The sequence below is a fragment of the Fukomys damarensis genome, unplaced genomic scaffold (genome assembly GCF_012274545.1).
Source record: "Fukomys damarensis isolate Sample0158 unplaced genomic scaffold, DMR_v1.0_HiC HiC_scaffold_39, whole genome shotgun sequence".
In the NCBI taxonomy this organism is placed as follows: Eukaryota; Metazoa; Chordata; class Mammalia; order Rodentia; family Bathyergidae; genus Fukomys; species Fukomys damarensis.
This window is the reverse complement of record NW_022900951.1, coordinates 34,897,915-34,920,321: the sequence shown is the minus strand read 5'-3', so window position 1 is coordinate 34,920,321 and position 22,407 is coordinate 34,897,915. Positions and strand designations below refer to the sequence as shown.

Here is a 22,407-nt window from a genome sequence, read left to right as displayed (position 1 = left end):
CTATATGTTATTCCAGACTTCTTGTTACCTGAGAAAGAAACTCTTTACTCCTCCAAGCCACTACTTGTTGGGATTTCTGTTTACTGATATACCTGTGCTTTTTTTCCTAGCTCTGCTCTAACTTGCTGTGTGGTCCTAGGAATGTGAATTCACCTCTCCGGGCCTCTGCTTCCTCATTTGTAAAATGAATATTTGTGAGTTCATGTTTTAGGAGATTTTTTTTTTTTTTGGTACCAGGGATTGAACTCGGGTCCTTGCGCTTGCAAGGCAGGCCACCGAACCGCTGAGCTAAACCCCCGGCCCCTTAGATTTTTTGGAAGCTCTAACATACTCTGCATTTTTAAGTGTAACTTTCTGTCTTCTGTTAAACATGACCATATGCCTCATCCTCTCAGACTCCTTTCCAGCCTCCTGACTTCCAGGTCTGCTCCACCTTCAAAATTTTATACTTGCAGGGTGCAGTGGTGCGTGCTTGTAATTCCAGCTATTCAGGAGGCTGAGGCAGGAGGATCACAAGTTCAAGCCCAGCCTGGGCAACTTAGTGACTTAGCAATACCCCATCTCAAAATAAAAAGTAAAGAAGGACTGGGAATATAGGTCAGTGTGAAGGTTCTGGGTTTGGTCCCTATTATTGACCAAAAAAAAAAAAAAAAATGAAGGAAGGAAGGAGAAAGAAAAGGAAAGGAAAAGAAAGGAAAAGAAAAGAACTAAAGAGAATTTTACACTTTCCACCTGGATCAATGCAGCATATAGGCAGAATGCCTCATTGAGTTTAAACATTCCTTCTGGCTCTCCCTGCCCATAGAGCAGACTTGGAATCTTTCGACACTGGAAGGTTCTGTGAGCTGGCTGTGTTTGCTGTACCCCTGGCCCATCCGCTTCACGCATTGCCTCTTCTTGTGACCACACTTGGGCTCGCTGCCTGGAACGCTGCGCCCACCCTGCAGCTGTCACTAACTTTATCTTCCAGAGTCATCTCAATGTGTCCCTTTGCTTCCCGCTGCTCCTGTTCTCCCGTCCTCAAAGTGGTTTTTCTTTCCCTCTTGAATTTCCAGCACTCTCTGCAACATTCATTTTTAAAAAACGTTTTTATGGAACCGGGGATTGAACTTAGGGCTGTTCTCCTACTGAGCTACACTCCTGGCCCTCTATTTTTCTTTGGAATTTTGAGGCAGGATCTGGCCTAAGTTGCCCTGGCTGGAGTCAAACTTTCCATCCTCCTGCCTCAGTCTCCCCGAGTGCTGGGATTATAAAGTGGGCCACCACTTCCAGCTTCATGTGAATTTTAAAATGTTATCTGTTCCTAGTGTGGTTTTCGAGCCCTCTTGACAATGGGGCCTGGGTACTTGACCCACAGTGTCTGGTATGCAGCAGGTACTTTTGGCAAATAACTCATTGTTGGAGACAAAGAATACACCAAGTCTGCCACCGAACGGAGGACGTGTGTGGAATCACCTGCTGGTGGTTGGACGTGTAATTGGCCTTCGAGCCCCGGTGGACTCACTCAGGTGTTGATTTACAAGAAGGTCTGACACCGTACTGATGGTAAGAAGCCAAGGCCCCTGCCCGAGCAGGCTGCTGGAAGCTCTCCGGGTCAGCATAGCTGGGCTGGACGTGCAGCTAGAGTGTGTAGTAGCTATTCTACAGTAGGATCCAGCTGCACAACAAGCAATCCCGGGATCCCAGTGGCTGCCCACAAACACTTGGCATTGTGGGTCGGATTTAGATCAGCTCCACTCATCTCTCGTTCTCAGGTCTCCTCCTGAAGCAGTAGCAGCTACGAGGGGCCGTGTTCTTGTCGTGGTGGCTGGCAGGAGCATAGGACGCTGGGCCAGGCACAGCCAGTCCATTGGAAACCTCTCACTGGTTCACGTTTACCCGCTCAGTTGCACGCTGCTTAACAGACGAGGCCGTGCTCTGAGCGATGTGTTGTTAGCAGTCCGGTCGGTGAGCATCACAGTGTGTTTGCAATGACCCAGATGGCACAGGCCAGTCACGCGTCATGGCCTCTGGATGCAGCCAGGGGAGGTGGTGAGCATGAGATGGATGAGGCTGCTGCTGGCCTAACATTGCGCAGTTTGACAGTGGACTTTGCAAAATTAAAAAAAAAAAGTATAAAAGGATCCACTAAAATAACGGTCACAGTACTGGTTGTGATGTGCATGCCTGTAATCCCAGCACCCTGGGAGGCTGGGGCAGGAGGACCCCAAGCTTGAGTCCAATATGGGCAGTTTTTTACAAGACCCTATCTCAAAAAGAAGAAAACAAAAGGGCTGGGGCTGTAGCTGAGTGTGAAAGCCCTAGATTCAATCCCTGGTACTGAAGAGAAAGAAAGAAAGAAAGCAGGCAGGCCAAAGGACTGGGGAGGTATGTGCTAGAATGTGTTCTTAGCACGGGTGAGGCCCTGGTTCCCTCTCCAGTCCACCCTCCCAAAAGATAAGTGTAGTATGATAAATATACAAACTGCTAATGTGGTCATTATCATTGTTATATACTATACGTAACTGAGTAAGTTACGCTTTTTTCATGGCTTTATTAGTACATATTAATTGCACAGATTAATGAGTTTCATTTGGGCAGTTTCGTACATACACATAACATCCTCAGGCTGTTTTTACTGCCCCCCCCATCTTCCCTCTGCACTGTTATACTTCTGTGTGACTGGCAGCGCCACAGGTTTATCTACACAGGCACATTCGGAGTGTACTGAGTTGTGACACTACACCAGTGTCACCGGGTGATGGGGCTTTTCAGCTCAGATCCCCTCTCCCCCGACTACTGGGGTTCAACCCGGGGCCTTCGTACTGAGCAGCAACCCCAGCCCTTTTTGATTTTTTGAGACAGGGTCTCACTAAGTTGTTCAGTTGCCCAGACTGGGTTCAAACTTGTGAGCCTCCTGCCTCGGCTTCCTTCCAGAGCGCCAGGATCACAGGTGTGCACCACCACCCCTGCCTCAGGGCCCCACCTTCTGTGTGTCTGTGTACGCAGTCCATCATCGACGAACAGTGTCACATGGCGGAACCCCACAGCAGCGGGCTGAAACGGCCTCCTCCTGCGATGGGGCCTCCCTGGGGAGGGATGCAACTGTTCTTGGGGCCACCTTGCATCTACTGCAGGGCGTGTAACCACAAGGGCCTGAAGCTCCCCGAGTGGGGGACACAGGAGACCCAAGGGAGGATGGCCAGGTGCCCCTGGAACCACCCTTTATGATTGGAGGGCAGAGTGCTTGGGAAGAGTCCACCGTGCTCTGGAAACCGACTGTCTCCAGCTGAAGTGCGGGCTCAGTGGATGCTGGTTAAGGACATTGCTTCGGATATTGCCAAGCAATTTCTCCGCCCCAGTGGTTCCCTGTCCCTCATTGCACTGTTTGTTCTAGGTGGGGACCGATTTTTCATTCCCATTTTCTTAGGAAATGTTGGCCCGGGGGAAGGCATGGGCTTTGCAGAGAGATCACAATTAAGTTTCTGGGGTGCGGAGTCTTCTCTCCCATGTGGCTACTGTTCGGGTCCTTTGAGAGCGAGGAGAGAGGCTGGGCATCTCATCTAGATTGTGCTGGGGTGCGCTCATGTCTTTGTCCCCACTTCTTACAGGAACCAGGCAGCCAGAGTGTCACTACCTCTCATAGTCACTGCCATGCCCCATGAAGAGCCACTGGAGACACCGGGCTGTCCTTTGGGTTTCCCAGTGCGTTCATCCTTGGCTGCCTCTGCACGCAGTGCTTGCCAGCTGGGGCGAGTGGATCACACACAACACTTCCCTACTGTGCACTGGGTGATTTTTTTCTTTCTTACTGTTTTTGTTTTTTGTGGTACCAGGGATCGAACTTGGGACTTTGCCTTTGCGAGGCAGGTGGCAGCACCTCTGAGCTACATCCCTGACCCCTTTTTCTTTTGAGACAGGGTCTTGTAAAGTTGCTAATGGGCTCTAACTTTACATTCTCCTGTCTCAGACTCCCAGAGTACTGGGGCAAGCACTTGTTTTTTAAATGTAGTCAAGTCTAGCATGAGGCTAATTGGCTGCCACCTGGACAGAGGTGGCCTGGTGGGGGAAGGATAGGAGGAAGTAGACAAATCAGCAGAGACCACCCATAGCTGTCCTTTCCCCTTGAGCACACGCAGGTCATCCATCACCTGAGAAGGTACATACATTTACCTCGTGTGAAAGCCCCAAGATGAGCAGAGTGGGATTAACTGTGCCCCTTGTGAGAGGGCTCTGCTGACTGATCCCCCTGCATCTTGTGGCATGATCTTTTTTATTTTTAGCAGTACTGGGGACTGACCCCAGGGCCTTTGTACTGAGCCATATCTCCAGGTCTTTTTGGATTTTTTTTTTTTTTTTTGTTTTTTTTTTTTTTTTTTTTTTTGGTTTTGAGATAGGGTCTCGCTAAATCATGAAGTTACCCAGGCTGGGCCTGAACTCTCAGTCTAACTGTCTTAGCCTCCTAGAGTGCTGGGATTACAAGTGTGCACCACCATGCCTGTTAGGAGACAGGATTCTTTAGGGTTTTTGTGACTCAGTGAGACCACAAGAAATGCATGCTGAAGAAATGACATGAATGAACAAGGAGGCTGAGGGTGGTCTGAGACCTGTCCCATTCTTTTCTCGTGTGTTTTCCTTCAGTACGTACTTTTGGATCCATGCCCTCTGCGCCCGAGCCGGCTTGCCCAGCCTGGGGGAGGGCAGGGCTGGACTTTGCCACCACGCTCCCCTACTCTGAGCACACAAAGGCCATTGGCACTTCCGGCTGGCACTGCTGCCAGCCCGTGGATCCTTTGGCGTGGCAATCTCCTAAGGAGAAAAGGATCATTTTGTCTCCTGTCACGTAGCAAAATAAAAGCTTTTGGCAAGCGAGAACACTGGGAGGCCTTCACTGCCACACGTATAATTAGAGCTTTGGGCTAAACCCGTGCCTGAGGAGGGAAACATTACATTTTAAGGCACATGATTTTTTGTTTATTTATTCTTAAAAAATTAAAAGAGGGCCGGGATGTGTCTTAGGGGTAGAGCACTTTCCTGGCATGCGTGAGGCCCTGGGTTCCATCCCCAGCACTGCAGAAAAAGAAAGAAAGGAAAGAAAGCAGCTGCCTCCATTCATTCTGCTGACCTCGAGGGCTCTTTCTCGCTTCTAGGGGTGGCGTCCCCCAGGCCTTGCTGCTGGCCCCGAGGAGAGCTGCGTGCAGGTGCGCGAAACATCGCAGGGACGTATTCTGCAAGCAGCCCTGCTCCCAGCACACCCTTTCCACATATGGATATTAATTTATGTGATCACTTGAGTACAAACGCTCAGCTGTCTCCATAAGTTATAGAAGCAATCATCCCAGGGAGCATCGGAGACACCGAGAGTCAATTCTTGTGTAATAATTTCATATTCGAGCCAGGGATGCCAAATCACGGCCCCTTTGGATAAAATGTGGGCTTGTAGAAATGCTCCCCTCCCCCTCTTTATTATCATGCATTTTATTTCTCCATAAAGTATGTTTATGCCGTGGAAAAACAAACCACGCCACAGGGCCGAGCTGACAGTGGGCTGTAGGGGCTCTCCTCTTGGTGCTGCCTGAAGCTTAGGGTTCGGCCACCAGCAGGCTCAGTGGCGGGGGGAGCACAATCTGGGAGCAGCTAGAGAGCTGCCCTCGGCCCGGAGCCAAACAATCAGCGCAGAACCCATCTGGTGTGGGAGCTCTTCTGGGGGCAAAGCTCAGGGCTAGAGCTCTTGCCCGGCACGGGTGAGGCCCTGGGTTCCAGCCTCAGCACCACAGAAAACACACCGCCACTTTCTTGAGATATACTCCGTAGCCTGGTTCGCGTGGAACTGGGCACCCATCAGCAGTCCCTCCTCAACCCCTCCCCTGCCCCTGCGGCCATAGGCACCTTGAATAGACCTTCTGTTCCACACTCACCTGCTTTGGACATTTCACACCCGTGGCATCATACAGCACTTCTTTTACTCAGCATATTTGCAAGGTTCATTTGTGCCACTGCTGCATTCATTTTATGGCCAGATAATATTCCATCGCACAGAGGTACCACATTTGCGTTATCCACTCATCTGCCGCTAGATATTTTAGTTGTTTCTGTGTGTGTGTGTATGCGTTTGTGTGCATGTGTGTGGTACTGGGGACTGAAACCAGGGCCTTTGCACTGAGCTGCACCCTCAGCCCTTTTAAATTTTTTATTAAAATTTTGAGATAGGGTCTCACTAAGTGTCCAAGTTGCCCAGGCTGAGTTTAAACTTGCAATCTTCCTGCCTCAGCATCCCTGAGTGCTGGGATTGCTGGTGTGCACCATCATGCCTGGGTTGTTTTGACTTTTTGGCTATTGTGAATAATACTGCTGGGGACATTTCTGTATAAATTTTGTGTGGATGGGTGTTTTCGGTTCTCTTGGTTAGATACCTCAGACTCGAATTGCTATGTCATGTGGTGATTCTGTGTTTGACTTACTGCGAGGTTGCCGGACCTTTCTCCCAACCTGCAAGGTATAAGGGTTCCTATTCCTTTTTTTAATTGCTAAAATTGTGATTTAAAAAAAGTATAAACACGTTTTAATCTTCTGTTTTGGGCTTTTTGAGGCAGGGTCTCACTATAAAACAGCGGTGGTGAACCCATGACACGCGCCATTGTGGGCATGCGGTCTCCTCTCTGTCAGCTTGCAAGGTAAGTCGCCCCAGCGGCAAAGCATTGGATACTTAGGCTTAATTGCAGTGTTGGCACTTTGAGATACACAAGTGGGTTTGGGGTTATAGTTTGGGCACTTGGCCTCTAAAAGGTTTATCATCACTGCACTATGTAGCCCAGGCTTGCCTTGAGCTCATGGTGATCCTCCTGCCTCAGCCTCTTGGGTGCTGGGATTACTGGTGTGTGCCACGACGTCTGGCTTTAACCTTGTTTTCAGTGTACCATTTAGTGAAATTAAGCACAACGACAATATGTAACCATCAACACTCTGTTTCTACCATATTTTTTTTTACCATCCCTAACAGTCACTCTTTGCCCATCAAATTCAAACCCCTCATTCTTCCATTTCTCAGCATCCAGTAAGCTAATTTCTGTCTCTATGAATCTGACTATTCTAGAGTTCCAGTTCCTTCTGCAGGTTTCCTGATAGATGTCTGTGTGGGTTCTACTTAAATACCTCCAGTGACAGGGACTCACTCCTTTGCATCTCATTCCAACACCAAAAGCACATGGTCACGCTGGGTGAGGTGGCACATACCGATAACCCCAGTCGTTTGGGAGGCTGAGGCAGGAGGATTCCGAGTACAAGGCCAACCTGGGCAACATAGCAAGATCCTGCTCCAAACAAAACCAAACAAACCAAAAGCCTGCAGCCTTTTAGAACTGCCACCCGCTTTAACTCCTGAGAAGCCCTCCACTGAATTTGGTGCCCTCTGGATGTAGGGCCTGTGGGAGAACCTGACTTTGTGCCCATGAGACCACCAGGGAGGGCAGAGGCGCCGAGCTTCCCTCCTTTATGCCAAACCCAGGGCCTTGCCCAAAACCAGGGATCTTGCTCTGGCAAGAGAATCTCAGAGGACTCAAAGTGAGCAGCCCCACCCTCATGCCCACCAGAGTCCCCTTTCCCTAGGGACTCTCATTTCGAGGTCCTCTGATGGAACCACACTAGTCCAGTGCTGCCCCTGACCATTTTCTACTGGGGTTCCCTGCATGGACCCACTCCTCCTCCATTGGCTCCTCTGGGCTCCGCCGGTACCAACAATTCCACGTTGTCATGAGCCACACAGCTTGGGAGGTCGGCAGGCTCGCTTGTCCCCTTTGCCTTCTGCATTCTTCTTTCTAAAATCCTGTCATTAGTCACATATTAGACCTCCCAGGAAGATCCTCTTTTTTTATTTTTGGTACGGGGGATTGAACTCAGGACCTTGTGCTTGCGAGGCAAGCAGCAGAACCACTGAGCTAAATCCCCGGCCCTGGAACATGTTTTTTGTTATTGTTGTTGTTGGTACCGGGGGTCAAGCTCAGGACCTTGTGCTTTCAAGGCAGGCCTGGCGCCACTGAGCTAACTCCCGGCCCTGTTCCTTTCTCTGTTAGCCCGGTCTTCCTGTCTAATGGATACAGTAGCTTTGGCTCTCTCTAGGATACTGTTTCTTTTGAAAACCCTTCTCCCCTGTTTACTAAATGATCCGTTTCTTCCAGGATCAATTTTTCTGCGATCCCCTTTGTTGGGAGGTGCGGTACCAACTGCAGTGTCAACTATCAGAAACGAAGAAGTTGCTCCTGTCACAACCCTTCCGGGGGGAAGGCAATGGGTGAGCATTTGGCCCAGCCAGAGCCCCCAAGTCCACTTTCCAGCCACACTGTCTGCACCTGCTTTTTGGGAGCCCTGTACTCTCAGCCTGAGATGCTTCCTTCTGGGATTCCAGCTGCGGCTCTCTCTGTTCCATGTCACCTGTCACCACTTTTCCTTCTGCTCTCTGTCTTCCAGAACTGTGTTGAAATCTCTCATCTGCTGACACTCCCCCTTCCTTATTGTGGCTTTCTACCCTTTGTGTGCCTTCAAGGTCCTATTAAAGGGATCCTAGGAGGGAGGGGAGACCCACGAGCAGACTCTAAGAGTGTTACACAGATAGCATGCGGGGGCATCCATGCACAGGGCTTGCTCCTGTGTCTGGGGGTGTATGTGGAGGCAGATGTGGGGGCCAGGGGGACATTGGGGTCTCAGCAAGAGAAGGAATGAAGGACACAGGATGTGGTCTCTTTCAGTGATTTCTGTGTCCCCTAGCTATAGTTTTTCCTCTTAAAACATTTATTATTTAAAATGGATTTTAATTGCATTAATAATACATGAATACAGCCCTGTGTGAAAGAAACATAAAACATGGAAACAATCTCTTGCTGATTTCAATCCCCTGCACCCTCTGGGCTTAGCTTGGGTCCTGGGAGCAGGGGTGGACACCAAGAGGTAACTGTAAGTCCTTTGAAGCAGGGGTGGGTGCATCTGGGGCTCAGTGTGTGCCTGGGGGCCTCTGACAGTCAGCGGAGAGTTGACCCGAGAGCAAGGGAGCCGGGGTTTTTGCCTGCTTGCTGGGCCCCTGCCGAGGGCCTTTGCCACAGCTCCTGGGGCCACAGCTGGCATGGTTCCACGCACCCCCAACCTTCCGCCCAGAAGTGGGACAGTGCCAGTGGGGACAGGTGACTGGAAAGAGCAGGTTCTTCCTGTATCTATAACACACGTATGGACTTAGAAGTACGCATGCGGAGAAAGATCTGGAAGGATACTGTGGCATGCAAAACCCTAACAACATGGCCCCCGCAGATTCCGCACCCACACCCCCAGAACCTTTAACTAAGGGAGTTCCCTCCTGGGGTGGTTATGATTGGCACAGTTGACCTTCAAGTGAGGAGATTATCCTGGTGGGCCTGATCTTGTCACTGGAGAGAGCCCTTTATTTATTTTTGTTTTTTAAAGTAATTTTTTTCCTCCTTTTCTGTGGTGCTGCGGATGGACCCAGGGCCATGTGCATGCTAGGCATGTGCTATACCAGAGCTGCAGCCCTAGCCCCACAATTTAAAAAAAATTTAATGAACACATATTAATTATACGTATTAGTGGGGTTCCGTGTGATGTTTCCTTACATTGTACACAGCATATACTGATTAATCCAGCCTCACTTTTTACATCCCCCCTCTTTCTAACCTTTAGTAATCACTATCCTTTCAGGTCAACTTTCTTAGTTTCCATGTATAAGAAAACAGCACTACTTCTCTTTCCGTGCCTGGCTTATTTCACTTAACGTAATGTCCTACAGTTCCATCCATTTTGCTGAAAATGACAGGATTTTGCTTTTCTTCCTCCTCTCCCCTACCCTCCCCCTCTGCTGCCTCCTCCTCCTTTTTATGGTACTGTGGATGTAATCCAGGGCCCTGTGTGTGATAGGCAAGCGCTCTACCGCTGAGCTACATCCCCAGCTTTTTATTTGATTTATTTTTATTTTTAATTTTTTTTTGTTTTTTTTTTTTTCGAACTGGGTCTTGCTCAATAGTTCAGGCTGGCCTTGAACTCCCTATGTAGCCCAGGCTGGCCTCGAACTCATGGTGGTCCTCCTGCCTCAGCCTCCTGAGTAGCTGACATTACAGGTGTTCACCATAGTGCCTGTCACTCTTTTTTTTTTTTTTTCCTTTGTACCAGGGGTTGAATTCAGGACCTTGTGCTTGTGAGGCAGGCAGTGGCACCACTGAGCTAAATCCCCAGCCTAATATAACACATTTTTTAAAAATCCATCTCTCTGTTGAGAGGCATCTAGGCTGATTTCCTATCCTAGCTACTATGAATACTGCTGAAATAAACACAGGTGAATAGGTATCTTTTTGTTGTGCTGACTTTATTTCCTATATATCCAGAAGTGAGTGGGATAGCTGGATTATACGGTAGCTCTAATTTTAGGGTTTGTGTGGTGTGTGTGTGTGTGTGTGTGTGTGTGTGTGTGTGTGTTTTCAGTACTGGTGACTGAACCAGGGCCTTACACTGAGCTACATCCCCAGAACTTTTGTATTTTTTATTTTGAGACACGGTCTCACTAAACTGCTAAGTTGTCCAGGCTGGGCTTGAACTTTCAATTCTCCTGCCTCAGCCTCCTGAGTGCTGGGATTACAGGTGTGTGCACCACCATGCCTGGCTTATCTTTAGTTTTCTGAGGAACCTGCCTGCATTCCACTGCCACAGAGGGGCCAGGTTTGGCAGGAACCTGGAGGAGCTTGGAAGTGGATTCTCCCTGGGCCCTCCAGGTGAACACCCAGCCTGGCTGCCACCTTGACTTTGGCCTTGGTATAGAGAGTCAAGAGAGTCAAGTGTACCTGTACGCTGACCTCCAGAACCGGGAGGGACTGGACAAGTGCAATTTGAAGTCTGGTCCTTTGTTACAGAGCAGTAGGAAAGCAAGAAGCTATGCAGCCAGGTGTTAATGGTGAGGATTTGGGAGTTGAGAGTGTGAAATTTCTATTTGAACATTTTTGATGGTCTGTATTTTCTTTTTTTTTTTTTTGGTACCGGGGATCAAACTCGGGACCTTGTTCTTGCAAGGAGGTCAGTCAGTGGATGGTCTGTATTTTCTAATGTTCTATGTGGTGCCTGTTCTCTCACTATATTAAAAGGATATTTAAACTTCTTTTAGATACCAGGGAGAGGGGGCTCCCCTCCATTTCTGCTCCTCCTCCTGAGACAGCCTACGACATATTCTTCTTTCCCTCCTTCGAGGTATGTGCTTTATTTTATACCACCTACTTTGGTTTGGTTTTGTTTGGTGGCACTGGGGACGAAACTCAGGCCCCTCTCACACGACGCACTCCACCACTGAGCTGTGTCCCAGCCTTTGCACCATCTATGTTATTATTAACACAATATTTTTAAATTAAAACCGTCTTTTTTCCTAAAAAAAAAAAAAAACCCTAAATACTTTGCCTCCTCCTGAGCAGTAATATTCATGAAGTCATGGCTTAGCTGTGCCTGCTTTGTTTTTCCTAGCACATCAAAATACATCACCGTAATTATTACAAATATGGGCCTGTGTACCTGCAATGGTGTACAGCGTGGCGCTGGGAACAGCGGATACCTTATAATCCTTCAACGCCTCAGCTTCCGTTGAAAACAAAAGCCATGGAGGAGGGGTCGCTCCCTGGAGCCTGAAGACTTCAGCAGCAGTGGCCCTGCCCCCAAAGCCCAAGGGCCTCAAAGGGGAAGCTGGTTTTGTGTTTCTGTCAACTCTTCTACCCTTGGCTTGCATTTCCTCCTCAGCCCAGGTTTAGACCACTCTACCTCCCCAGGAAAAGACAGGAAGGCATTGGGCATCAAAGTTCTGGGGACAACACAGGTCTTTTGTGTTTTACCTGAAGGAAGGAGTGGTGGAAAAAGAGAAGGCCTGAGAGATTCGGATTTTTACTTGCCAGAGCCCCGTGGTAAAGCCACACCACCAGAGCTTTCCTGGGCAAGGGCTTCACAGGCTGGGGACATAGCTCCATGGCAGAGCTCTGCCCGTGTGTGGGAGCACCACACACGCGTGAGCGCGCGCACACACACACACACACACACACACACACACATCACCTGAGCAACTCGAGTCCCTGAACGTCTCAGAATCCATCTCTCTGTCTTCAAAACGGGCACAATGAATTACATGGCCTTTACAGGAAGCTGGTGATGAAGTGGGAAAACTGCCTAGCAAAAAATTCCCGGCAGCTCCGGTAGGGGTTCTCAGTACTGGCTGTACAGTCTCTTCACTGCTGACCCCTTTGTGCCTTCTCCCTTTGGGGTCTATTTTGAGAACAACAGCAGGGGGGATCTCTGAAAACCCAAGTCATATCCTGTCCCTTTCATCACACAAGGTTCTAGAACCTTCCTAGGTTATCTGAGAGGAAGCACAGGGCAGTAGGAAGGCCCTGACTGATGTGGTGGCTTCTCCCCTTCCTTCTCTGGCTGCTAACCTCGCTTCCTCCATTGCAAGCACATTGGCCTTTTGCAATTCTTGGCGTAACCTGGACACCACTCTCCCCTCAGAACCTTTGCAATGGCTGTTCCTCTGTTGTAATGCTGTTCCCTGGCCTGCTGTTTCTCTCTTGTCCTCAGGGGTCCCTCCTGTACCACCTTCTCTCCCTCACTTCTAGTTCTTTCTGGTAGTGGTGGTACTGGCAATTGAACGCAGGGCCTTGGCACTTAGCTGTATCGCCAAACCTTTTAAAATTTATATTTAGGGTCTCGATAAGTTGCCTGGATGGACTCGAACTTGGGATCCTCTTGCCTCAGCCTCCCAGTGAATAAGTCTCTGTCATTCTTCTGTCCCCTTCTCCTAAGATTCCAGCTTCCACATCTATGTCCCTCTGTTCCTTGTTTCTCCTTTCCAACCACAACCTTAAAACACACTACAGGTTTTGCCTATTTATTTGTTTGCTACTTTACTCCCCCACAAAAATGTAAGCTCCGTGACTACAGGGATTTTTAAAAATCTGTTTTGTTCACTACAGTTTCCCAGCACCGGGAACAGCGAGTGACATATAGCAAGTGCTTCGTGATTATTCGTTGCATAATGAACTGCTGAGCTGCAAGTGACGGGTTGGAAGGATTAAATGAGCCCATGCGTGTGAGGCCCTGGTCTGGGGGCACAGTGGCCTGATTTGCAAAGGGTATGGCCTCAGGCTCGTGCCCACCTTGGCCTGGGGAGCCTGGTTCTCTCCCAGGACCCCTTGCAGTTTCAACACCAGTGGCCACACTGTCAGAACAGCCCCCAGTTGGCTCCGCTTTTGCTGGATTTTCAATACTTGATTTCCCCCCACGGACAGAGCAGGAATCATTTAAAATCATTCATGAGAGATTCGTGACTGTGTTTTCTGCAGGCGGCTTTGTAGCCATGGGAGCCTGGGTAGGTTTGTGGGGCAGTGAGGGAAGGGAGGTCACGAGCAGGGAGGGAAAACTCCGCTGCCTACTTCCCCATCATCTCTCCCCTGGCCTGGGTCCAGAAAGCTACTGAACAGGACAGAACGGGGTGCTTGTGTGAACCCCAAGTCAATGCTGCTTAGGTCTGCCATGTGCTGGCCCCCAGCCCCTCAGGAGGGAACGTGATGGTGCTGGGCCCCTCCTCATTCTGCCCTCTGCTTCCCAGGCCCCTCTTCTGCCCACAACCTGGCTCCCACGGCCCACCCATGAGGAGCCCTGTTCTTGTGTTTCCAATGTGATTCCAATGGTTATGGGGTGGTCCCTGGCTTCATCTGTATCTTCCCGGATCACCCCCCACCCTGCCCCAGCCCTCTACTAGTGGTTAAACCTGTGGGATTGGAATTTTGCCATGGGCACCTCCGCTCCTCCTGATGGCTTGCCACAACCTGCCCTTGGCAGCAGACACTTCGCTAGCCAGGCCCTGTGCTTAGAAGCCTGCTCGCTGCAGACACCGGGACACAGTGAAGGGGGGCTTTCTGGCGCTCTGTCCGCCTGTGGGGCAGGCTGGCTGCAAGTCCAGCAACGACCAGGGGTCCAGGGGACCCAGCAGGTCCGCACTCCACCTGCTCACCCCTGGCTGGGGAAACTTGGAGATGTGTCCTGTGCTGTCCTGCAGAGATTCCCAGCCTGCCGGGGCCCCAGTTGCCCGCAGTAACAGCTGCGCTGATTACATAAGCTTTATTGGCTTCTTTCCCTTCCCAGCTCTCTTCCCTTCCTGGGATCGGTCTCAGATGGTGCTGGATTAATGATGGCTGTGAATTCTGTGTCATTCCTCCCACCAAGAGGCAACGCATTGTTAAGCGTTGAATTGTGTCCCCCCCAAAAAAAAGATAAGCTGAGATCCCCACCCCTGGTACTTGTACAAGTGATTTTGCTTGGAAACAGCGTCTCTGCAGATATAGTCAGGTATAACAGCGGACCACACTGGATTAGCATGCCCCCTAAACCCAATCTCTGGTGTCTTTACAAGAAGAGGAGATCTGAGCCAGGTGTGGTGGTGTGCACCTGTCATCCCAGTGCTCTGGGAGGCAGAGGCAGGAGGATCAATAGTCTGAGCCCAGTCTGGGGAGTTTAGTGACTTAGCAAGACCCTGACTCAAAATAAAAATATAAAGAGTCGGGGATATAGTTCAGTGCAAAGGCCCTGGGTTCAAACCCCAGTGCTGCCAGAAAAAAAAATGTGATTTGGACACGGAGACACAAAGATACACGGAGAGAAGGCCATGCGAATGAAGATGCCGTATGACCACAGGAGGCAGAGGGCTGGATAATGTAATAAGGGCCAGTGAATGCCACGAACGCCATGGGTTGCTCAGGACCAACAGAGGCCACGATTAAAGCCCTGAGTTTTCCCTCAGAGCCCCCACAAATGAACCAACCCTGCTGACCCTGTTGGACTCTAAAACTATGGGTGAATGCATTTCTATTGTTTTAAGCTACCTACTACCCCGACGCTGGCCATTTGTTACAGCAGCACCAGAAAACTAACAAGGTGTCCTTCTCCAGGGGAGGAGTGTGGGTGGGGCTGGGGCCTGCTCTGACCAGTAGTAGAGGGTGACAGGAGGCTCTGGGGGTTCTGGGTTTAGACTTTAAGAGACCCTGCAGCTTGCAGTTCCTTTCTCTTGGAACCCAGTCACTGGACAGTGGAGGTCCAAGCACCAACCTGGAAGACCTGGAAAGGGGATGATGGAGGTCCCCCCACAGCTACCAGGAAGCTGCCTGAACCACCTTGCTGGCTCTTTAGGAAACAGGTCTTTCTATTCCATCGAGCTGTCCCAGCTGATGTCCAAATTATACAACTGAGAGCCGATACATGCTTCTTTTAAGCCATCAGGTATTGGGGTGGCTCATAGCCCAGCAGTAAGTAACCAAAACACACTGAACTACTTTCTTTTCTCTCTTTTTTGTTTGTTTATCTTATTGAGAGAGGGTCTCACTTTGTAGTTCAGGCTAGTCTTAAACTATGTAGTCCAGGCTGGCCTTGAAATCATGGTGATCCTCCTGCCTCAGCCTCCTAAGTGCTGGGATTACAGGCTTAATAGTTTCTGTCCCCTCCACACTCAAGTTGAAATTTAACCCATAATGTACCAATTCTGGGTGGGACCTAACAGCAGGTCTTTTGGCAACATCTTTACCAGTGGATTAGTGCTTGAAGGAGTGGTTTTGCTTTCTTTTTCCCCTTTTGCCAATGTGCCAGCGATATAATCCACTTCATTAGTATTCGCTCATTTAATCCTCACCACCCTTTGAGACAGATGCTGGTATCACCCTCCTGTGGCAGATGAGGCAGCTGGGGCTCAGAGAGGGTCACTGACCTGTCTAGGGTCACAGGGCTAGGAGGTGGGGGGGTTGGAATTTGAATCCAGGGAGTGCGGTTTAAAGCCCACACTCTTAGCCAGTACAGATAGTAAGTGCCCTGGGAGGTCACAGACAGTTCAGGCCCAAGCAGCCTTGACCAAGGACTTGAAAGGGTGTTCAGGAAGGGTGGGGGAGGGGGAGAAGCAAAAGGCCTTGCATGTGGGGCGGGGGTGGAAATCAAGACTTACGGCCAAGTCCAGAGTTTGTCCCTCTCTTGCCCTTCTAGCTTGTGTCATGTGACAATGGAGCGAGAAGGTCCTCATCAGATACCAGTGACTTGACCTTGGACTTCCCAGATTCCAGGCTGAGAAATAAACTTGAGTTCTTTATAAATCCCACAGTCTGTGTATGCTGTTATAGCAGCATGAAGGGAGAAGACAGCTTGAAGCTTGGTTCGCACGACCCCACTTTTCCAGGCCAGGCCTTCTGGACCCCTCACCTGCCCTCAGTTGGCTGAATACTGACACTTGGTTCCCCTGTCCCAGCTTAATGTCTCATGCAGGTCTTTCCCAGGTGCCAGAGCCCACCGTCCTTAGCCTTCCGGGTTTGCCTGGGGGAAGTTGGTATCTGCCCATTTCTGGCTCCCACCCATTCTCCAGGTTGACCAATACCCAGCATGCTTTTCACTAGGCAGCCATTGTGGAACCCTGTCTGTCGACATTTAACCTTGTCACCTCTCCAAAATCCTCAAAACTTGAGTTTTTTGGTATCTACATTGGGGACATGGCCTTGTGGGTTTGTGGAGAGCTTGATATGGTCGACTCCTTGATGGCTATCACTCCCCTGTGTGGCCAATCTACTTCTCTTGCTGGGGATTGGGGCAAATGGATCTGTGAGCCAGGTATGGTGGCACATGCCTGTAATCCCAGCAGTCTGGAAGGCTGAGGCAGGAGGATTTCAAGTCTGAGCCCAGCCTGGGCAGCTTTGTGACTTAAAGAGACCGTCTCAAAATAAAAAATAAAAAAGTGCTGGGGATGTAGCTCAGTGCAAAAGCCTTGTGTTGGATCCCTAGTACTATGCCCTCCCCTTCAAGCCCAACAGCAAACAAAAGCATCTTCATGAAAGAGAGAGAAAGAAAAAGAAAAAAAAAGAAAGGAAGAAAGGAAAGGAAGAAAGGAAGGGCAATGGACCCATGGCTCACGTCTGACCAATGAGCAGTGGCTTCTGGGAAATGCCAACTTGTTCCTGAGAAGGGTGCTCAGAATCCCAGTTGCCCTTTCTTCCTCTGGACTTGTGTCTGCCTAGCTGTCACCTGGGATGGCCACGAACACCTCATGACCTCTGGAGGTGCCAGATTTGGCATGATGTCAGCATGGGACCAGCTGAGCAGGCTGAAAGGGAGGCACTGCTGGGTGCTCATGGATGTGGTGGAGCTGTGGAGGGTCTGCTCCTCGATTCTCACCTCCATCTCCCTGACATCATCGTCTCCTCGGTACTTAGGCTGGTGTTCTTCCAACTGTGCATTGGAACTTGCGATTGGCCATAAAATCAGTGAAGTGGGTCACAGCCACCAATGAGAAAATTGTGCTAGAATCGGGAAGAGCAGAATCGAAGGTATCAGTGCTTTGTGAAGCTTCTGTCTAGTGACAAGGACCTGTGTGTACAGAGCCAAAGTGTAAATTTATTTCATGCTGTGTCTCAAAAATCAAACAGTTCTAATGCTACTGGTTTTGAGCTGGGTGTTGTTGGGAATGCCTGTAATCTCAGCACTTGGGAGGCTGAGGCAGGAGGGTCGCCATGAGTTCAAGGCCAGGCTGGGCTGCCTAGTGAGTTCAAGAGCCTGACTCAACAACCACAACCAAAAAGAAACAAACTAAAACAAAACAGCAAGCCAGTGGTTTAAGGCAGCTTGAGTGAAGCTTTCCCATACCCTGTAGTCAAATATATTCCTGCTAGGCTCTTTTGTCTTTCACTCAGTGACACAAGCCCTTTTGCATCCCAGCTCTTTTCTTCCTGTCTTTCCCAATCAACCATGTGGCTCCCCAGTTCTGCCTTAAGTCTGTGTGTATGATACTAGGGATCAAGCCCAGGGGTGCTGCACTATTGAGCTACATCCCCGGCCCTTTTTATTTTATTTTTTATTGTGAGACAGGGTCTCGCTAAGTTGCCCAAGCTGGACTAGAACTTGGGATTCTCCTGCCTCAGCCTCCTTAGTAGCTGAGATCACAAGTGTGTGGCATCTTGCCTGATTTGCCTTAGTGGTTCGCGTTCTTTGCCCATCTGAAAGCCTGTGGCCCCCATTAAGTCAAGTGTGCATGGCTCTATCTTCTGCAAACCCCTGGGGCACATATTATCTCAAATGGTAGAGTGTGGGCTCGTCCTTCTGAGAGGCTGAAGCAGGAGAACTGCAACTTCGAGCCTAGTCTGAGCAACTTACACAAACCCTGTCTCAAAATAAGTAAAACTAGGGCTGTGGGTATAGCTCAGTATAGGTTCCATCCCTACTGCTGCAAATAAAATAAGATAAAAAGTAGAAGTGTAGGCTTTGAGCTGTACTCCCTGGATTCAATTTCCAATGCTGCCGCCTTCTAGCTCTGTGACCTTGGACAAGTTAGTGAACCTCTCTGAGCCCCAGTTGCCCATCTGGAGCAGCGGGTGACAATTGCCCCTACCTCAAAGGGTTATGAGGATTAAATGAGCCAATACTGGTAGTGCTAGAGCGGTGGCCCACACAGCCCAGGCTCTTCATCAGCACCTGTCAGGTGAGTTGCTTCACTGAGAACTGCATGCATCTGCACCTGAGTCAGGGCCTGCCTGGGCTCCTGCCTCTCCTCAGAGTTGACCTTGAGATTTGCTGCTTAGCAGCTACTCTTGCCCTTCTAGATCTTGAACTCCTCCTCCTCCTCCCTCCTCCTCTTTTTTTTTTTTCTTTTTATTCTTCTGAGAAAAGACCTCCCTAGGTAGTCCAGGCTGGCCTGAACTCCTGGTGATCCTCCTGCCTCAGCCTCCTGAGAGCTGGGATTGCAGACACACACCACCATGCCTGGCTTGGGTTTTGAACTTCTCTCTAGGTTCCCAGTTCTTATCCCCTCAGCCTCCCTCCTCCCCCACTAGGCCACTGCCCCTCAGAAGCAACACCTACCTGTCTGCTGCCTGCTCAGAGCTGACCCTTCTGCCCCAGCCTCTGCCTAGGAGCCTTTTGTGGCAGTCTGGGTGAGGGTCCCAGAGATGGATTTCACACGCTGATTTGGTTTGGGGCTCATCTTGCAAGCCACAGGGGTTTCTCCAGAACACAAGGGCTCTTAGTGTCCTATCATTGCCAGGACCGTGACACAGGGGATCCTTCTGTCCGCCTCAACTCTGAGAGGTACAGCAGCTGTTGCATAGTGATGGCAAGAACATAACTGCAGTACCACTTCTTTACAGACCAGGCAACCGAGGCCCCAGTCACACGGCCGGGGAGAGGCCCGACTGGCTTTCCTCTCCCTCCTGGAGTGACCTTGTACACTGGTCTGGGCCCCTGTGAAAGCAGGGTGGCAGCTCTCCCCGAGCCTGGCCTGCGCTGCTTTTCTGCTTGCGGTGATGTGATCAGATCTGGTCCCTCTGGAGAGGGCCTGTGGCAAAGCACTGAAGGCTGGAAGCAAGGAGAATGTTTACAGTGTTTATGGCATCTCCCCTGCTCAGGTTTATTTCCAAGGCCTTGTGCTTGGGAGGCTGTGGAAAATATTAGACTGAACAGCAAAACCTGTGAGGCCATTAATTCAGAAACGCAGCGGCAACAATGAGACTGAAAACCAAATCTGGTCTCCAGCAAATGGTAAAAAGTCAATGGATGATCAGACCCCTGGAATCCTTATCGTAAGGATCCCAAATGAAAAACAAAACAAAAACCAGACATATCTTTGAGAGCAGGGGCTCTTGGTCCCACTTTTAATTGCACTTGAAAAGGGGTTTAATATCTCAGCCAGTTTCTCCATCATCTTTGCAAATCTTGGGCTGTGCAGGTCCCCAGAGGTTTGTGTAATAAAATGGGATGGTTAAGGGGCATGCTTCTGCATTAACGAATCTTTCTGCACTGGCTGGGCCTGAGCATTATGTAAATGTTTACTGTAATTAAGAGATAAAGTTGTCACAGTGCAGTGTTTTGGTTGCTGGTTTGGAGTTCCTGCCGAAAACAGTCACCTGAGAAGGGAGGGGAACAGGAAGAAGCCTGGAGAACACAAGATTGAAATGTGTGCGTTATGCGTAGTCAACCCTGGGAACGACTGCCTGGCTTCAGTGTGGCTGTCAGGTGGTGATGTCAGCCAGAGCCGGGCCAGCTGCAGACCTGCCCGCCTCACATCCCCGCCGTGTGCCAGGCACACTTGCACCGTGGCCTTGGGGGCTTAGAGTAGGATTTGTCGTGCTGGATCCCAGCGATGGGATGATATGTGGAATCCCAGGACACTGATTTTGTTATATGTGTTTGGGTTTTGGGGGGATGGTGGAGAATTCTAGCACTTAAAGAAACTGAGGTATATTTTTCACATAGTGAAATACTCAGAGCTTCTTGAAAAGCAGCTTTGCCGAGGGTTACTGGATATACAATAAAGCGCACATATCTGAAGTATGGATGTATGCATAACCATCACCACAGTGGCAGAGTCAACATATAAGGTACAAAGAGCCAGCCATGGTGCACACATTGGTCATTTGTTTCCTTTTATTGCTGAGAAGACGCCCGCGTGAGCACCCCAGCATGTGTTTGGCTATTACAAATGAAGCTGCTATAGATGTTGGTGTACTACGTTTGTATACATTTCATGTGTTTCCATTTCACTTGGGTAAACACTTAGGGGTAGAGAGGCTAGGTCACAGGGCATAAGTGTAACTTCATACATAAGAAACATGATTTGCCAATGTGGTAGTACTGTTCTGCCCCCTTATCAGAAATGTATGGGAGTTCCAGTTGCCCTACCTCTGTGCCAAAATTTGGTGTTTTATTTTTTTTTTTTTCCTTTACTGGGGGTTGAACCCAGGACCATGGCACTGAGTTACATCCTCAGCCCTTTTTTTAAATTTTGAGACAGGGACCTGCAAAGTAGCTAAATTGTTTAGGCTGGGCTTGAGCTAGCAATTGTCCTGCCTTAGCTTCCCAGAGTCTTGGGATTACAGGTGTGTGTCACCATCCCCAGCCATGTATGGTGTTGCATGCCTATAATCCTAGCTCTTGGGAGGCTGAGGCGGGAGGATCACACGTAGTTGATGGCCAGCCTGGGTTGCACAGTGAGCTCAAGGTCAGCCTGAATGACACTGTCTCAGAAATTTTTATTTTTGTGCTCTTTAAAACTTTATAAAACATGTGAATGTGTACATATGTAAAAGATTCATCAAGCTGTACAATCAAAGTTTCTGCATCTACATAGTGAAACTGCTTCAAAAACAAGATTTTTTTCATTTTATTTTACTCAAATTATTTGCAATAACATACAGATGCTGCTCCACTGTGATGAGGTTAGCTCTCACTAGTTCTACCATAAAGTGAAAATGCATTGAATATGCCCAGCCTACCACGCATCCTCGCTTAGCCTCTCCTGCCTTAAATGTGCTCAGAACACTTTCATCAGCCTACAGCTGGGCAAGACCACCTGACACAAAACCTATTCGATAATAATGTGTTGAATACTGTACTGAAAGTGGAAAACAGAATGGTTGTGTGGGTACGCTTTCACATCATGGAAAAGTTGAAAAATTAGAAGTGGAAACATCATAATTTGGGGACTGTCTGTACTATAAAATTTGTATAGGGAGAAGTCTCCCTCGGCATTAAATCATCACCACTTATATCCTTCTAACTGGCCTTCCAAGCAGTCCTTAAAACGGTGCCTGCCTGGAGTTGGTGGTCAGGTGAGGCCTGCTAGACGCAAGGCATGCTGGGACCTCAGGCTGGTGCCAGCGCAGCTGAGTCATCCAGGTTCCTGGATCCTGGAAAATTGTGCCTTGGGCTGTTCTTTGAAGTCCTAAAGATGAAAGCTTTGCAAGCCACGGCCACTCCCCACAGCACTGGAGGTGGCAGCTCTCTGAGAGAAGAGAGGAGGTTGCTGCCTAGGAGTGGGGGTGGGGCGAGACCGGCTCCTGCTCCCTGGCGTGCTGCCTCCGCCTCTGCAAATGCCCCAGCCGAGGAGGCTGGACCTGCTGGCTTTGCCCTGTGTCTTGGAAATTTCTGAGTTTGCTTTTATATTTCTGTGCTGGCCAAAAATCCACATCGGAGGTGGCCCCAGGCACCTGAATCAGGGTGCCTACCCCAGGGCCGCACTGTCCACCACTCAGTGGCATTTGGGAATGGGTCCTTGTGGCTTTGGTTGTCCCAGTGTCAGGGGACCATTCTGGGGCTAGTGAACAGGGACAGCCCTGGGCAATGAAGGAGCATCCCTCCCCAAATGCTAATAGTGGCCGAGGTTGGGAAACCAGTTGGTTTTGATAGATAAGAATGAGCTGATTGCTCAGGGGTGGATATTCCTGTTCTTTCAATATAGTATCTGGAATTCATCTTGGGAAGTTCATCAGATCCTTGGGATTTCATTGGCTACACCCATGCTGTACTGCTCTGAAACCTGTCTGGAATATCAAAATATTCACATGCTGCTGCCTGCTTCACAAGCTCAAGGCTCTGAGTTTGGTCCCTGGTACA

At 49.5% G+C, this 22,407-nt stretch overlaps 1 long non-coding RNA gene across 2 annotated transcripts in view; it reads left to right on the top strand.

Annotated features, from left to right (window-relative positions):
• Positions 1–6,422: 6,422 nt before the first annotated feature.
• Positions 6,423–22,407, top strand: part of LOC117284743 — a 34,176-nt gene continuing 18,191 nt past the window's right edge. For both annotated transcript variants that reach the window (XR_004515843.1, XR_004515842.1), the window contains exons 1-3: positions 6,423–6,653; positions 8,154–8,266; positions 11,129–11,211. This is a non-coding gene — a long non-coding RNA (uncharacterized LOC117284743). The remainder of the gene's footprint in view (positions 6,654–8,153; positions 8,267–11,128; positions 11,212–22,407) is intronic.